The following is a 14,457-nucleotide window of genomic DNA, read 5'->3' on the forward strand; positions in this document are numbered from 1 at the left end:
GCAAGAAATTACAAATGTGCTGAGAGTCACTAAAAACTTCAGGTTGCTATGGAAACTTAGAACAGAGGAAAACTGGTCCAAGTGATCAGGAAAGTTGTCCCTGAGAAATAATGTTTAAAGTGAGACCAAAAGAATAAGCTGGCATTCACTGGATAAAGGGGGAGGGGCTGAGGAAGAAGGCAGGAAAGCATTCTGAGAGGAAAGGACATAGAAAGCAGTCCAAACATATTGTCTAATGCAAAGTAAGTTGGAATACAGCATGCATATGTTTTTACAAAGATACCCACCAAAATCTTAATAGCTGAGTGTTTTTTAAAAGTTGCCTGTTTTTCTGTATGTATGAAATCATAGAAGCATGCATTATTTTTATAATTANAAAAGTTGCCTGTTTTTCTGTATGTATGAAATCATAGAAGCATGCATTATTTTTATAATTAGAGAAAACCAACCAACCATGCTACAGTATTTTTATTTTGGACTAATACATTTTACAAACTGTGTGTATGAACATTCTCATCAGTTTCTTCCTTCTTCAATGTTACAATCTCTGAAGCTTCTACCCAAGTTGAAAGTTGATCACTTGAGTCCTGTGCCTAATCCAACATTCAGAATAGTACTAACATTCACTTCATCCTGGGGAGTGTATCCTTACCCAGGAGCTTGGTTCTAGAGGCAGTTCTCAGGGCAAAGATTAAGTTCTGTCAAAACCGCCTTTGCAAGTCTCTTAAAGAGCCCACAAAATGTAGTGCTGGTTCACGGTAAGATCAATTTCAGCCAGATTGTGCAGTTTCTTCAGTTGGACACAATCTCAAGTAGTTGGCTTGAGCCATAGTGAAGAAAAGAAATCATACTCCATCTTTAAACCCTAGGAGTGTATTTGGTGGGGAGAGATGCTTCCACTAAGAAAGGTCAGCTGGAACAGAGACTGCCTGAGAAGGCAACGGCAGATTCCCAACTCCCACCTCAGGCTTGTGCTGGGAACACAATAACTGAGAGGAATGGGGGGCATAACTGCCCTTGCTGCTTACATCACTATTATCTTGTTCTTTTTTGCCACAGTGTAAATTTGCTTAACCTAAATGTGTTGATATGACTCCCCTGTAAACCTAGTAATGTGCTAAAGATGTTGAGGTTGGCCAGTTAGCTCAGTTGGTTAGAGCATGATATTATAAAACCAAGGTCAAGGGCTTGGATCCCTGTACTGGCCAGCCGCCAAGAAAATAATAAATAAATAAATAAATAAATAGATGCTGAGGAGCAATTAGAAAAGTATATATAGCCTTGTTNTCACTTGGACACAATCTCAAGTAGTTGGCTTGAGCCAGAGTGAAGAAAAGAAATCATACTCCATCTTTAAACCCTAGGAGTGTATTTGGTGGGGAGAGATGCTTCCACTAAGAAAGGTCAGCTGGAACAGAGACTGCCTGAGAAGGCAACGGCAGATTCCCAACTCCCACCTCAGGCTTGTGCTGGGAACACAATAACTGAGAGGAATGGGGGGCATAACTGCCCTTGCTGCTTACATCACTATTATCTTGTTCTTTTTTGCCACAGTGTAAATTTGCTTAACCTAAATGTGTTGATATGACTCCCCTGTAAACCTAGTAATGTGCTACAGATGCTGAGGTTGGCCAGTTAGCTCAGTTGGTTAGAGCATGATATTATAAAACCAAGGTCAAGGGCTTGGATCCCTGTACTGGCCAGCCGCCAAGAAAATAATAAATAAATAAATAAATAGATGCTGAGGAGCAATTAGAAAAGTATATATAGCCTTGTTTTTGGCCTCCAAAAGTTTATGTTCTTGGCACAGACAAGATTTTCAAAAACAAAAATTCAGTAGTATAAGAAGCATGCAAAAGTGTACCAAACTAAATTGAAAATTGGAATTGCCACAGATCGATAACACACCTACTGTAGGGATGGTATTCACAACCTTTCCCAGCTTCAATTTATACAAGATGGTGGTTTTCCAACTGCATCCAAACCCACCATAAGAATCCGCATCTCTCTTTTCCCAGGTTTTTAAACAGCTTTTCAAAAACATCCCCCATTGTAACTGAATTCTGTAAATTGAAAAGAAAAGCAAGTCAAATAAGTATTCTTTGCAGAGATATAAAAACAACATACGTAAAATACAAGCATCAAGTAGAGGTGATTGTTTACCTTTTACTCCCAGTAAAAGGTAAACAATTTTAAATACAGTTTGGTCAATAAGGAGTAGTGCATCTTGTTTTCAAAGGGAAACTCAACCACACTTTTTAGATTTTTTTCTTCCAGCAGCCAGCCAGTACAGAGATGGAACCCTGGACCTTGGTGTTATCAGCACCATGCTCTAACCAACTGAGTTAACTTGTTAGCCCTCAACTAGACCTTTTCATGCCTTGCCAGAAAATTCTATCTTCCTCTGCAGCATTCAAGAAGGATAAACAGAAGCACTATGGTGGCAGCCTTTAGTCATCTTAAGATAGAAACAATGCCACAGCAAATACATTTATACCTCTCTCTTGAAATGAGAATTCATGAAGTAGAGAACCTGTTTATTTTACATAATATGAAGCAAAGTCCTTAGGTCAGGTTAAATAACTATATCCCTTGGAAATCCAGTAGTTGCCATTGGCTAGCAGACAACACAAATACCCAGAGAAGAACCCAAAAAATTTCGGAGTTGAGGAAATTCAGCAGTGGGAAATGCACTGCTAAGAGAGAAATTAATTAGGCAAAGAGTTGAGGAGATACCATAGCATCCAATGTCCTATGGGGTGACTATCACCTTAATTTCAACCAGTTTTTAAAACTTTTATTCCACACCGGCCAGCCACCAAAAAAACAAAAAAAACTTTTCATTGAAGTAAAATTTACATACAGATATAAACATACATAATAACTGTAAAGTTCAATAAGGTTTCACAAATCAAACACTTCTATGTAACCAGATCAAGAAAAGATGATTACTAGACCAGATAGATTTTCCTCGTGCCCCCTCTCAGTCATTACTCCCCAAAAGGTAATCACTATATTGACGTCTAACACCATATATGTTCCCTATTTTATTTTTTAATAGAGTACACAGCCGGTTATATAAAGGAAGGCAAAGGTAAAGCGGCTTTGCAAAATTTACTACAGTCTTTTTTCTTTTAACACATCAGCTTATTTGAAGTGTGAGTTCGACATTCCAATTAAAGACTTAAAAGTAGTACCGTGTCTACACTTCTAACCAAGCTCTTGGAAGTCTATAAAGATTCTTCAGAAGGAAAAAGACATATATCCTTGTTCCAGAGACGATGATTTTCCTTTTAAATTGCTAACCATGGAAAGCTTTACTCCTGGGCAGGACAGGGGATAAGATGAAACAAGGACAGCCAATCTCCCATTCATCTGGACCCCACAGACCTCAGTGGGGAATAAATCAAATTCCAGAAGCTCCACCTCCGAAATTCAAGTTTCCCACAGTAGATTAACATACTCGATTATATCCAAGTACACACCATCTAATTCTGCAACGAGAGAAAGCGAGCACAGCATTTATCCCATTCACAAATGAGGTACAGGTAACCAAAGAATGACGAATGCTTTAATCATTCAGAGAAGATCCAGTGCATTGCAGCACTCAAAATCTTGTTGGGCAACCAAATTAAGAGATTCCTTTTCTTTGATTCCGAAAAAAGACAAATCTCACAGACGAAGCAAATTGCAAGGAACATGCTGGGGTAGGGAAAGTACTTCCCACTTAGATGCCCCTTGAGGCAGGTAGTGTAACCATGAGACCAACTCAAACCGGGTCTATTGTTTAACCATGGCTTAAGCTTTCCTACAGATTAGAGCCGAGCCAAAATTTCCTAAGTCATGCAACTCCAATTCGCGCCAAAGAAGCTTTGACCAAATAACACCCGGAACCAGTGTTTCTCCCCACGGAAACAAGGAGGCCAGGACGTGACCGGAAGCTGAAAAGTCCGAGCTCCTTCAGAAGTGAGGGGACCGTTGTCCAGACAGATCTGGTGCTAAAGTACACCAATCAAAACCTGTCCCGCCAGGCTTCCGCATACCAACCTGTTCTAACCATAACACGTCGGGAGACAGACTTGATAAAGCTCTTTCTTTCCTGAAAGACCGGTGCCACAGCATTGGCTTCTATGCGCGTTGGGTAGCGAGATCTTGTTGGTGACAGTGGTGGCCGAGTCCCGCCGCCAGGCAGCTCCCTCTCAACCTACGGGCCCTCGGGAAAGGGGAGAGCCCCGCCCGAACCTGCCAACCGTCTTTCTGTTTCTCGCTGACCCGGCCCTAGACACGGTGGAGAAGGGACAGCAGAGCTCGACCCCTTCCCGCAGGCCACCGCCGCTCTCCAGTTTCCCTCCCGCTAACGGAGCGGAATCCAGCCAGGACTTGAGTGCCGCCACACCAACCATGCAGCCAGCGACTCAGCTGTCCCGCCTCTGAGCGCCTCCACCGCCGTGGACTCAGCCTTTAGGATTTCGGCTCCCCTCACTGGCGTGGGGGCGGGAACAGCAACCAACCAATCAGCCAACGTTTCCTAGAACTCTTGCACCAATGAGCTCAAAGTTCTATGAGTGACGACACGTCTGGCCAATGCAAAAGACAATAATGCCTGGGCGGCCGCCCCCGCAACCTCGGTGACGTCACGAAGCCCTGCAAACGCCAGGTTTGTCTTCCAATAACAGCTCACCGCGTCGGGGCGAGACACTCCCACGTGCCCCACCCCGATGTCACGTGCGACCAATCCGAAAAGTGAAAGCACCTCCGACTTGCCTTGCCAATTAACCCGGAAAAATTCCGAGGATTTAATTAATCCCGGGAGCATTCCGGCCAACCAGGTGCGGGGGAGGGGCCAAATTCATAGTGATATTTAAGGAAATTTGCCAATGTCAAGCCGAAAGTAGGAACTAGTCTGGGGCGGTGTTTTGTGTAGAAGATACCCAGATACCGACACCGAACTTAGGCATAAGGAAGGTGTTCTATTCAGTGTGACGCTAGACTGCCGCCCTGCCTCTAAACAGATTTTCAACAATTGGGGAAAATACTAGCCACCTGCACCTTAAGACAGCCCCCGCTTCCTGAGAAATGCTTTCAGTCCCCTAAATGCCAACTTGGTTAGCTAAAAAGGTGACAAACGCCCGTAAATGGTACATAACTGAAATAATCAGAATAACATCTTTTAAATGCATAACGTGTGCCAGGAACTATGTCAAGGGCTTTACCTGCATTATCACTGAAACTATTATTAACTGCCATTTTACAAAGAGGAAGATTAAGGAGACTGTCAGAGACTCCAGCCTGGGTCTGTCTGACACCTTAATCTTTTTAACCAAATACCTTCTCTTCTGGTTCCAGTGATTATATGTATGAGGGTAAATACAAGTACACAGAAGTTTTTCGACGTGACTCAAAAATTAAAGAATTTTTCTTTCCGACTATAAAATATTATACCTAGTCATTTGTTAAAGTACCTGGGGAAAAAGGCACTCACCCCACCCCACCTGCAACACACACACCAGATAGATTATCTCCTTCCTCCCGCCCTCCTAGCCTCTAATCATCCATCATCCTACCATCCAAAGGCCACTGTTACCTTTCGGTTTATTCCTTTCTAGTCATTTTTCTATGCAATTTTAACATAGTTCAGATTATGAATACAAACCATCTTGTCTTTTTCCACTTAACATTTTTTTTTTTTTAAAGATGACCGGTAAGGGGATCTTAACCCTCGACTTGGTGTTGTCAGCACCACGCTCAGCCAGTGAGCCAATCGGCCATCCCTATATGGGATCCGAACCCCGGGCCTTGGTGTTATCAGCACCACACTCTCCCGAGTGAGCCACGGGCCGGCCCAATTCCACTTAACATTTTAATTTGAGCTTTTCCCACATTAACTTTCTTAAACATCACTTTTGATAGCTAGGTGATGTTCCATCATGTGGATGTGTCCTAATTTATTTAATAATTTTCACATAGTTCAACATTTAGATTGTTTCTTAGTTTTTCTAGTATGAATAATGTTGCAGTGAACATATTTTTTTTCCTTCCAGCATTCCTTGATATTTTTTTAGGAAAGAATTCCTAAATTGGAATCACTGGGTCAAAATATGAGATATTTAAGGCTCTTGATACTTATTACATTGCTGAATTGTTTTCTGAGTAGATTCTACAAATTTAAATTCCCATCAACCAAGTGAAAGCCACACTTACTTCATCATTTGGTAACCTCTTTTTTTTTTCTTTATTTTTATAGTGGTTTTAGTTTTACAGAGAAATTGAGCAGAAAGTACAGATCGTTCCTGTACCCACCCCCCACAACATCTCTCCTATTATTGACATGTTACATTAGTGCAGTACATTTGTTACAATTATGAACCAATCTTGATATATTATTATAACTTAATTTACATTAGAGTTCCCTCTTTGTACAGTTCTATGGGTCTTGCCAAATGTACGATGTCATGTACTCACCATTACAGTATCATACCAAATAGTTTTCCTGCCCTAAAAATCCTGTGCTCCACCTATTCTTCCTTCCCTTACCACCATCCCTCCCTCATCTCCTGAAACCCTGGCAACCCCTGATTTTTCCCCCCATTACGTCACACATTTATCATTTCTTTGTATTGGAAACATTCAAATCCTCTCTTCTAGCTAATTGAAACTATACAATAAATTGTTGTTAATTATAGTCCCCCTACAGTGTGACAGAACACTAGATGTTATTCCTCCTATCTAGCTGTACTTTTGTATCTGTTAACCAACCTCTCACTATCTCCCCTCCCCCGTACCCTTTCTAGCCTCTGATAACTGCCATTCTACTCTCTACTTCTATGAGATCAACTTTCTTAGCTTCCTAATATGAGTGAGAACATGCAGTATTTCTCTTTCTGTTCTTGGCTGGTAAGCTCTTTTTTGATAAATGGTGTTTCGTGGAGCAACAGGAACTCTCATTCATTGCTGGTGGAAAAAGCAAGGTGGAACAGCCGCTTTGGAAGACAGTTTGGTGGTCTCTTACAAAATTAAACATACTTTTAACCAAAGGAGTTTAGTAGGAATTGGGCATGAGTAAAACTTTCGTCCACACAAAAACCTGCACATGGATGTTTATAACAGCTTTATTTATAATTGCCAAAGCTTGAAAGCAACCAAGATGTCCTTCAGTGGATGGATGGATAAATAAATTGTGGTATATCCAAACAATGGAATACTATTCAGAACTAAAAAGAAATGAGCTATCAAGCCATGAAAAGACATGGCAGAATCTTAAATGCATATTACTAAGTGAAAAAAACCTATCTGAAATAGTTACATATTGTATGATTTCAACTATATGACATTCTGAAAAAGGCAAAACTATGAAGGTAAAAGGATCAGCGGTTTCAAGGGGTTAGTGGGGAGGGAGGGATGACTAGGTGGAGCACAGAGAACTTTTAGGGAAGTGAATCTATTCTGTGTAGTACTATAATGGTGAATACATGTTATTATACATTCGTCCAACCCCATAGAATGTACAACAACACTAACAGTGAGCCCTAATGTAAAATGTAAATCTTGGGTGATAATGTGTGTCAATGTAGGTTCATCAGTTATGACAAATGCACCACTCTGATGGAGGATGTTGATAATGGGGGAGGCTGTGTATGTGTGGGGGCAGGGGGTATATGAGGTATCTCTGTACTTTCAGTTTTGCGGTGAATCTAAAACTGCTCTAAACTGCCTTTAAAAAAGGCGGTGGGGAGTCGAGTTCTTTTGTTTGCTAATATGGTAACCAAAACAAAAAAAAATCTCATTAGTTTTATTTTCACTTCTTTGATTTCTTTTTATCTTTTCCCAAATGTTTACTAGTATTTTTATTTCCTCTACTACAAATGATACAACATGTCCTTCTACTGACTTCCAAGGTCTGGCCAGCAACCATGTAGGTTCTTTGTTTGAATAGTGTCATCATAACCTGGAAAAAAAAGGTGAAACAGATAAGATTTTTATCTACTGTTGTTTTTGCCTACAGAAGGAATGTTGGAACCGATAATGGAATTGATCCCTCCACCCCTCACAGCCTGAGAATATTCTCTATTTTCCCAAGATCTGTGTCAAGCCTGTGAGTAAAACAAAGTCCCTGACTGCTAAACAATTCCAATCATGTAGATACACACGTTTTGTATATATAATATATACATTTATACATACATATAGTTTTATAATGACATAAGGAATGTATGCAGGTGAGAGAAGCTAGAAGAAAATAGGCCTAACTTAGTAGTGATCACATTTAGGATGTAGGGATGTGATTTTTTTTTAAGTAATTGAGAAAAAATGGTGTACTAATTTTATAAAGGAAAACAATTTATTAAGAAAAAAACTGATCAGTAGGAAGGTTTAATTGAAATCATGATTGTTGTTTAGGGAAGTTTATCAATCTCAAACTACAGTGACTCAAAATCATGAATTGCTTATGATGATATTGATTTAGCAGGGTTCTTTTTAATAGAAAGCACTTCTTGTCAATATAATGTTATTTGTAAAGCGTGGAAAGGACAAAATGTTTTTAAAAGAAGTGGAGAGATAATTTCATCCTGAGAAACCTCTTATTTGGAGAAAACTCCTCATCTGTGGGTTAGACTTTAAGATTGGTTAATAGCGTTAATAGAATTAGTCGTGGTAATGAGATAGGAGGTGCTTAGTTTCCATGGGTTCAGGTTTCTGGACACACCTCTGGGTTTCAAGCCACTCTCCAAGGTCTCAGGCCACTGGACATAGAGGAGAGTTACTGTTGCCGATTGCATCTATTTTGGGCACCAACACTGGGAAACTGAAACCTCAGGGGGTTGACTTATGCAAACCCAGTAGCTGGGCATGCTCAGTAGAGAGGTGTTATATAATCCCAACAGCCAAATCTACTCAGTAGAGGGAAGTTAGTCTTCTGAATGACCTTCCACTAGTGGTGCTGGAGAACACTGAATGTTCTAGGTGTTTTCCAGTGGGTATGATGGAACTCGACCAATGAGGAGTCTCTATAAAGAGACCAACTGAGCATGTGCAAGACTCCATTACATAACTGGGAACCACCCCTTTAGTCAAATATTTATTAGATATCATGAATATGTATTAGATAGCAAAACTATAAAAGTCGACTCCACAGCCAGCCTGCACTTCACCTGAGGTGTCTTATTTCTTTCTTTTTGTGTCAAACTTGCCTTTAGCAGGCTGGTATTCTCCCTGGGGCCAGCCTGCTTTTGTCAGGCTATGTTTCTTAACTTTTAACTTGCTGCCCTTGGCTGCTTGCTTTCCTGGAGTCCACCTGCACCTCCCCAGTAGAGGTGTGTATACTTTACTTTTGTGTTAAGCTTATTTCTAAGGCATTGTTGCTCACTCTCTTGAGCCAGCCTACACTTTGTACTAAGTGTACATTTCTTACTTTTGTATTAAACTTGGTGCAGACCTTGCTCAGTCTCTGGAGCCAGGCTGCACTTTCTCTGTGAAGCCTATACTTGTACCGTTACTTGTTTGCACTTTGTACTATTACTCTGTCCTTGAATTCTTTCCTGTGGCAGAGTCAAGAACCTGCTAGAGGATGTGGTCGGTTGAGGCTGACTACTGGGCCTTACCAGACCCTTTCCTCCGATATAATTGGTATGGTAATACCTACTGTGTACCTAATGGGTCAGATGCTGAATGTATTAGGTACTCTACCATAACTATCTCACCTAACTCTCACATAAAAACACTGAAGTTTAGAAAGTTTAGATGTCACACAGTATACTTCCCTCCAAGTATCACTAAACTTACTGCTCTTCTGGTCAAACTTCTGATCAAGGGAAGTCTTTCTTGGGAAGCCCTGCTGTACGTGTTCCTTGCCCTAGAAACAGCCCTCCAATAAACTCACCCTTAAGAGAAACCTTAAGACACACCTTCACTTTCTCTCAGGAATCCTCTGGAGCACTGTCACAGGTACCTATATAGTCACCCTAATCAGTGGCAGTGTGTGGGCAACTCAGCCCCTCCCAGGACACTCTGACTTCCATTTCTCAAGATGCATAAAAGCTCATCAGACCAATATCTGAAAAATCTCTTTTCAAAAAGATGCGGCAGTTTTCTGGCTCCACAATGTTAATATTAATATGCAGGGTTAGGCAGCCTGGTAAGTGCATTGTAGCTTGCTGCATTAAAAGATCATGTGGTTTCCATAGCAACATTCCTTCACTTTCCAGGGAGGATTTTATCATCTCTCCTTCCCACTCACTCTCCAAAATGAATTGATTTTTGTGACTAGAGTTGTTTGTCCTTGGTACTGCAAAGAAAAACAACATATTCATTTAACACACACACACACACACAAAAAAAACCAACAAAAAAACCCTGACTAGCTAGAATGCTGCATGGCATCAGCTGGTTTTCTTTTCTTTTTAAAATTCCATATCTTTTCTCCATTTTGCTCAGTCTAGCCTTATCCTTCATTTTGGGAAAAAGGTTTTTCTGACAGAAAACAAACAGATGGCAACTCCATCATCCTAACTGGCTATGATAAGGCTGTAAAATTAAGTGTTCACAAGGCTCCCTGCAAGCCTGGGCTTGCACTGCATGGGTGGCTGACCTGTAGTTTATGATTGGAGCGGCAGGATTAAGGCTCTCTACCCACATATGGCTTCTCATACAGGGTCACAGTCTCTGAAATTTTGCCATTACAGGTTTGTTTCCTTAGGCTAGTCATACTCTCCTGGCAATTGCTCTTAAATTGCAAATATTCTTGGGAGGAGTATAAATTAGGTTATGGTCACTGAAAGAACTTGGGAAAGAGAGAAGAAAGTTCAGAGGGAAAGGTATAAAAGGGGCTTTGAAGACCACCTTTGTCTGTTTCACAATAACATCTGCAAGGGGGCAGTGTAGGTCCTTGTCTCTCTCTCTCTCTCTCTCTCACACACACTCTCTCTCTGCAGATGCCTTCTGACAATTACAATGAGGTGGTGAATTCACCGAACAGGACTACACACACACACACTCTCTCTCTCTCTGCAGATGCCTTCTGACAATTACAATGAGGTGGTGAATTCACCGAACAGGACTGTTCCCTGAAACACCTGCATACAATCCTGCTGGAAGACTTTTGAAACACAAGCCCTGCAGTGACTAAAAACTCCTATCTCTGTCCCCAGTGCTATTTGTTTAACCCTACAGTTTCAACGGACTAAAGGTAGTTTTCCTTTGGTTAATGTGGAAAGCACCAAAATGTCACATTGCTTTGTTAAAGTGGATTACAGTGAATCAGTTTACTCGTGTGGTTTAATATGGCCCTCACTCCTCAAAACACAGAAATTTATTTTTCCCCAGTTATACTGTTACCACAACTGTTGCAACTAAAATGTCTCCGTAACCAAAATGTTGCTCAGCCCCCTTCCAATGGAGCACTTACTAAGCAATGTTTAATGGAACATAATTTGAACATAAAATTATATCTGTGCACACTGTCTTCAAGTCTTTGAATCAGGCCTCCACCTATAGACGTTGGTTACCTATCCAGGAGCACCAGGTGATACTAAGATTCAGTGTGTAAAAGGCAGGAATCACTTCCATGTCACTGACAGGAAACTAAGTATATTTGTCAGCATTGTCCAGAGAAACAACCAATAGGGTGTGTATACACATAAGAATAGATTTATTTTAAGGAATTGGCTCATGTGATTGTGGAAGCTGGGTGAGTCCAAAATTTGGTGGGGGATCCTGGCAGGCTAACCCAGGAAAGAGTTGCAGTTCTAGTCCAAAGGAAATCTGCTAGAGAATTCTCTCTTGCTTTGGATGAGGTTGGCATTTTGTTCTACTCAGGCCTTCAACTGATTGGATGAGGTCCACCAACATTATGGAGGGCGATCATCTTTGCTCCACAGATTCAAATGTAAACCTCATCCAAAAACACCCTCACAGAAACATCCAGAATAATGTTTGAGTATCTGGGCACTGTGGCCCACCCCAGTTGACTCACTAAACTAATGGTCATACTGGGTCACAAAGGGCTGTCTGTGTTCAGCAAGAGTTGACCTTGGTTAAACCCTGACCCCGCCCCCACGTGTCACTGTTCTTTATCCTGGATTCTACTATCTCCATTTGATCATGTCATCATCTTCTCTCCCCACCTTTCAGGAACCTTTCCTCTCTGGCTCTATCCTAAGTCCCACCTCCTGACCCCCGGAAAACCCCTCTAGCCCTAGGAAAATGATGTTAGTCATTTACACTATAGGATGAATTTAAATCATTCTGTTAGCTGTCTTACCTATTTTCTCACTGTAAAAGGAAAGCATATTAAAAGAATTTCAGGGATCAATGAAGAGCTGAGGGAGGTTTTTTTTTTTTTTTGAGGGAGAAAAAGAAATTGACCAGCTTACAAATATCAAAACAGAAGGGGACAACCAGATTTTGCAGAAATCAGATAAACTCCAGGGATGTAGAAAACTAGTGGATGGTCTCTTTGGGGTGCCATCATTGCAGTAAATGAGCTCTAGCTATTTTTGTCTTTCTTCTCAGGATAGCCAAGATTGCAGTTGCTTGGGAGACAGAGCATCTGATTGATTGAACTTGGGTTCTGTGCTCACTCCTGGGCCAGGGGAGGTCATGGTACCTTGTCTGACAATCCTTCCAAGGCTGCATGAACTACAGAAGCTGTTACCAGAAAAGAAAGGAGTGGATTTGAGGTAGCAAAAATGTTTATTGCCCATCAGCTGTCACTGCAAGGATTGTTCAGAAGGTAATGCAAAATCAGCTCCAGTCTGTTTTTAAGACAGCCTTGAATGTCAGAACAAGGCACAGATGGGATACAGTGACATGTGGACAATCTAGAGCAATGTCTCAGAATCCTTTCCCTCCTGCTGAATGCTAAGCACCTTAAGCACAAGAGCTATGTCTGCCTGCAGTTTCTTTGGTAGATCCTGCAGGGCTGTGAATGTATTTCTACTTAATTTTTACCACTTGTGAGAGGATACAGACCGGCCTCTCACATTCCAAGATGATAAACATTCCCCCTTTTGGAGAGACTGAAGACATTTCCACTTGCAATCTAGCTTTTCTAGTAAAAACAAAACAAACAAACCAGTGGTATAGGTAAACACATGCATCATTCTCCCACCTTGAAAATGTCAGATCATTGAACTGAGAGCCAAGGTCATCTTCTGGATCTGGTAATCATTTAGACGAAAATCTCTTTGATTTACAGGTTCAAATTCAAAGTATCAAAAAGTGCAAGATGCCACAATTAAGCTAATCTAATCATACCTCTCACTTTACAAATAAGGAAACTGGGGTACATAGAGGTGAAAGGACACAGCTGGTGAGTGACAATCAAGGACAAAGAACCTAAGTTTCCTGACTCCACAGTCCATTCTAATAATTGTTTTTATAGCTTTTGCAATAGATCAGAATTCTTTCCTGATAACCTTTCTTATCCACCCACGATTTAGTTATCATCTGATTTGTCCAACAAAGCACCCTGATTCTACGGTTTGGTGTGAGTTTATAAAACTGGCATGAATTTTTTTCTTCTGTTCCTGGCCCATCTTCAGGTTACTTTAGTTTTATTAGTTGTCGATTTTAAATCGGCTAAGCATGCCCTGCTCTTCTAATTCTGCCCTTTTTCCGTCATGTTGGGGGGAAAAACCACTATTTTTTCTAATTATCTGTAAGAAATAAAAGATAACAAACAATCTGGTGCAAATATCAAGAGAAATATAAGACAGCATGGACAGTAAAAGCATCAAAGAACACACTTGGCAGGGTCTCTCTTCTTGCAGGTGCTTCAAGTTAGCTATTCTGAGATTTCAGTGAAGAAATGGTACAGTGGAAAGGAAACACAGAGATCAAAAAGGCCGAATTTACAGCATATTTTATTTAAGCTCCACAGCATATATTGTCTAAAATCAAACAACGCTGGAGAAACTAAAAACGTCGTTAAAGATACAAATTGCCTTCACAAATGAATATAAATATAAAGGTTTAATAATTAAAAATATATAAATAATCACAATTCACTTTTAAGTTTAACTTGAGTTTTCCGGGCTACATATAAGCTAAAAAGGAAAATATTGACAATTTCCAGGAACTAGAAAAAAAAGTACGCCTTCGTAGAAAAGCCTGAATTAATGCAGAATTTGAATTCAGAACCAACTGCTCACTGCTGATCTTCGTTGGGGGAAGGCCAGTAACCGCGCTGGGTGCTCCCACGGACGTGATCCATTTAAGTGGGCCTGGAAGCGTGAAGCTAAATGGCCATTAAAGGGCGAACAGCAAATGGCAAAGAGATCAGTGATTAAAAGCATCAAAAGCTTTTAATCACAAATACAAATTCTGGCGCAAAGGGCCAGCTGTGATGAGAATCGTAAAAGAAGCCCTCGAGGGAGCGGCGGGCGGAGACTTACTCTTCAGAAACACCGCCAGGGTCACGGCACGATCGCTCCCCCAGCTTCCATCCAAAATGGCGCCGCC

At 40.9% G+C, this 14,457-nt stretch overlaps 1 long non-coding RNA gene and 1 pseudogene across 1 annotated transcript; both read right to left on the reverse strand.

Annotated features, from left to right (window-relative positions):
* The window catches only part of LOC103597570, a 15,642-nt pseudogene extending 12,894 nt beyond the window's left edge, over nucleotides 1-2,748 (reverse strand).
* Nucleotides 2,749-13,840: 11,092 nt separating this feature from the next.
* On the reverse strand, nucleotides 13,841-14,457 carry LOC103597571. The gene is made up of 2 exons (XR_551118.1): nucleotides 14,391-14,457; nucleotides 13,841-14,233 (listed from the first exon to the last, which is right to left on the reverse strand). It is a non-coding gene; the product is annotated as an uncharacterized LOC103597571 (long non-coding RNA).

Source organism: Galeopterus variegatus, unplaced genomic scaffold (assembly GCF_000696425.1).
Source record: "Galeopterus variegatus unplaced genomic scaffold, G_variegatus-3.0.2 Scaffold2354, whole genome shotgun sequence".
Lineage (NCBI taxonomy): Eukaryota > Metazoa > Chordata > Mammalia > Dermoptera > Cynocephalidae > Galeopterus > Galeopterus variegatus.